The sequence below is a fragment of the Labeo rohita genome, chromosome 13 (assembly GCF_022985175.1).
Source record: "Labeo rohita strain BAU-BD-2019 chromosome 13, IGBB_LRoh.1.0, whole genome shotgun sequence".
Classification (NCBI taxonomy): Eukaryota; Metazoa; Chordata; class Actinopteri; order Cypriniformes; family Cyprinidae; genus Labeo; species Labeo rohita.
In genome coordinates, this window is record NC_066881.1 from 11644764 (window position 1) to 11649289 (window position 4526).

Consider the following 4526-nt stretch of genomic DNA (forward strand, 5'->3'; position numbering starts at 1 on the left):
TTTAGGAGTGGGATTCTGCTTTTTTTTTTTTTTTTAACTGAACAGCAGGGTTTTCTCTTTTAAAAGGAGAAAGAAACTGAATCTTTTGTTCAACATTTTGAACAAAGATCTCTTCTCAGATACATAATTTTATGTAAACAACTAGAGAGGGTTGGAGCCATGGCATAGCAGCTGTGGTGCTCATTTGGGAAACATAAATTTGAGTATGACTCCTCACCATTATTTCCTGCCCTTTCAACACTATTTCAACATTATTGTTAATACAATATGACAGTTCTAAAATATATACACTAGAAGAACAACAAATCAGCAGCCAGAGAGGGAGCTGTTATGTTAATGTATTATTGAAACAGTGAGAGGAGGTTTATTAAACTCCTCTGTGCATTGAAATGTCTCAGCTGTAAATTGGTGTGATTATTAGTTTGTCACAGTTGTGAAGGAATAATTGAAGAGCCCATCCAAATTTCTCATTTCGTATCTATCAACGTGTCTCTCAGGTACGTAAGCATATGTTTTGAATTGTGGCCTTTGAGAGTATCTTTAGGATATTATTGATGCTGTTATGCACTCTTCTTCTTTTTCTCTACCTGCATCAACCTTATTTGAATTCTTGATGTAAGCGGAGGATTAAACATTGTGTTATTGTTTGATGCATCCTGCTTGACTCACTGTTTTCTCACATTGCTGATTATACAACACATGACCTTTATTTTTCTATAGATAATACCTAATTGTTAATTAGACAGACTATATCTTTATATAAAAATACCTAGTTACATAAAACAAGAAAACTATCAGTGCTTAAAATAAATTGACAGCTAATTTATTTTCGACGCAAGTTGATTATGTAGATATAATGCTAAGTGATGTAACCCAGTTTGAATGAACGTGAAGACTTATTTACATCCATACAGGCTCATATGAACACAATGTTCTAAAAAAACGGCTTCATTTGACTGAACAGATAGACAGACTCAAATCAGTGAAGAGTTTTTTTTTCTCCATTACTGAGCATACAGAAATCAAAGTTTCTTTCCATCAATATGTAAACAGAAATCAAAGCAAAGACATAAAACAAGCTTGCTTGTCGCATGCTCTGATTTGACTGACAATGTCGCTTGTCGTTTCAGAGTTATTCGGGGAAAGCTTGTGCAAAATTCATCCGCAGCACAATGCAAGTAGATTGAGAAAGTGATTGAGTGAGTCTGGAATATCTGCTTTGTTGCACTTTTGGCTTTCTGAGCAAGCCTGCAGGGGTTTTATGAGACTCTTGACCAGTCCAAAAGTGAAGTATTTTTCCAAACCCTCTTGATATATGCCATAAACCTTGGCCTGAGAAATGCCACTCCATAGTTCTCTCTTTAAACATTTCAATCATCATTTTGCCATTCCCTGAGATGTGTATTTCTGCAGTTAGGACTGAATGTCATCATCCTTGTCCATAAGTAAAATGTGGTTATAACACTAACATAGCCTGTTTAAAGGGGTCATCAGATGCCCATTTTCCACAAGTTAATATGATTCTTTAGGGTCTTAATGAAAAGTCTATAATATACTTTGGTTAAAAATTCTCAATGGTTGTGTAAAAAAACACCCTTTTACCTTGCCAAAATCAACTCTACAAAAATCATCTCATTCTGGTCAAGGCTGCTTTAAATGCAAATGAGCTCTGCTTGCCCAGCCCTCTCTTCTCTCTGTGGATAGACGCGCCTGTTTACTTTAGCCACGTTTCGCCGCATTTAGCCGCTAAACTTGCTAACTAGCACTTTATTAGGAAAGGTGATCGCAAAGATTCATAAAAAAACCCTTATACTCACTTCTGCTGTAAGTGAAGCTGGATCATGAATGATTCACGTGAACATAGACAGATATATGTAGACCGGGAGGCGCATTCCCTTCACAAACAAACGTAATCTACTGCATCTTCAGGGCTCTGATGTCGGGAGTAAATGACGACCACTATGTTTATTATTACATCCAGCAACACAGCACCTCAATCTGAGATATTCTTGTCTAACTTACATCCCTGCTTTGGCATCGAAACAAAGAGGATGGACTCTGACAGCTGATCTGAGGTAAAACGCTCATGTCAATCAACTATCGTGGGAGTGGCCTCTGTCGGTGTGGCATCTGAAAATGGCTCGATTTGAAAAAGGGAATATTATTTTTACAGATTAATTAAAAACCACTGCATGGATTTTTATCATTATAGGGTAGATTTGTACATGCACTGCCAACACACATTAATGTTCAAACAACATGTAAAAGTGAACTTAGCATCCGATGACCCCTTTAACAGTTACCTATTATGAGAGTGTAAGGATGTGTTTTGTTTCTTTTGGCTTGTATGACTGTGTGAATTTGGTTAGTGTATTTGTTTGAAAATAGATATGTGTGTTTATCAAATGCACATAGTTACATTTTGATTAGTATTCTGTGTTTGGTGTTTAATTACTTCTGTCAGACAATACAGTTACTGATTAGGAAGCACTGGAGGAAGTGCATCTTGGTCTATAGAGCAATGACAAACACAGAGTATGTTCCTATACATCGGATTCCATGAACTCATGTATTTCCAAGAAGAAAATCTAGGGTGTAACATGACTGATAAAATATAATTTATTTATAGTAATTTAGTAGATATATGTGTAAATAATATTAAAACATTTTTAAACATACTTGTATTTTTTTGATTAATTATTATTATTCAGTGTAATTTTATTCTTTAAAGGGGAGATCGGATGCCCATTTTCCATAAGTTGGTATGATTCTTTAGGGTCTCCATTAAATGTCTGCAACATACTTTGGTTAAAATTCTTCAATGGTTGTGTAAAACAGCATCTTTTTACCTTGTCAACAAAAGCTCTGTTCACAGCAACCCGTTTCGGTGCATGTCTCTTTAAATGATAATGAGCTTCTGCTTACTCCACCCCTCTCTTCTGTTGTTTTGTGTTTCTGGTGGTGCGTTACCATCAAAAACAAAACTGCGTTCTCAGTGGCTCTAATGTTGGAAAAAAATGAAGACTCCTATGTTCTACATTCAACTACAAAACACCTGCATTGCTTATGAGACGTTATTGTTGCTACAACTGCTGAAGCATGGGGAAAATTGCAGATAGTGTACAACTGGCTGAGGGCGGAAATATGCTAATACAGGACAGACCGTCAGCGGTTGTGGGCGGGGCCTGAGCAGTATGATGTCACACTACTAAGAAACTCAAAACGGCTTGATAATTGTGACTCTTTAGGTTTTTTGGGGATTGAAAAAAAGGAGTGTTTGTATTTTTTATCATTGTAGGGTAGTTGTGTCCGCACACTGCTAAGACACATTTATATGTAAACACACCGTGTAAAAGTGAATTTTGCAATATCCCCTTTAAATGAATGGTTCACCCAAAAATGAAAATTCTGGCATTATTTACTCGCCCTAAAGTTGTTCCAAACCTGTATGCGTTTCTTTATTCTGTTGTATAAAAGAGTATGTATTAAAGAATGTGGGTAACCAAACAGTGGCTAAAGAAGCAGTGGAGACCAGAAACCAAGTTTAATTAACCACATTCTTCAAAATATCTCGGAACAACTTTAAGGTTCATCAGTCAGTTATAATAATATCTGAATATTTTATTTTGAATTATTTTATTCATAATAATATAACTGGTAATATTCGTTTCTCATAGCTTAATAACTGGGGTCACTTTATTTAATAGACCAGGTACCATTATTTTCCCACTTTTGTGTGGGGAAAGACTTTAGAGGAGAGCACATGTCTGCTACAGGGTCATTATCATTAACTAAAACTAAAAACCATTAAAAAAATCATTATTTCACTCACAGACAAAAGGTACAAAGGTATCACGAAGGAGGTACCCTAAGGTACAAAGGCTAAAAGGTACATCTTTGTACCTTATTTACCTGGTGCATATAGACCAATTTGGAGTAGTCACAGTTACGTCACTTGCAGCTGCGTGCGCATTGTAGTAGCAGAAATATACTGGTAACAACTTGAGGGAAATGGGTCAAATCAATGGAATATAGGGAAAAAATGTATTGTTGTGCAGACGTTACACAGACGTTTAAATGGACAGACTAATGGATTAGACCTGTCATGATTGCTCTACTTTTAAAGAATAAATTTAATTTAAACAACAGGTCTGCATGATAATCACATATGCAGTTCATAGGGGACATAATAAATTAGCCCTACAGTGACAAAATGAAATGCTATTTAAATATATTGCATTTCACATTTACCTGTTTTTATTTAAATGCAAGTTCTTGTTTTTTAAACACATTATCTCAACCATAGTGAGTAGTGAGCCAATTCTGAGGAGAAAAAGCCAGAAGTGTCAGATATAAACTCATGATTCTCAGCCGAGGGGAAAAGACAGAATGATGAGTTGATTTTCCTTAGAACTGTGAGATATAATCTCAGAATTGTGAGAATAAAGTCAGAATTTTTAAATATAAATTCAAATTCACCTTTTTTTATTCTTTATGTCATGGCTTCCATAGACTGCTCCTTAAAA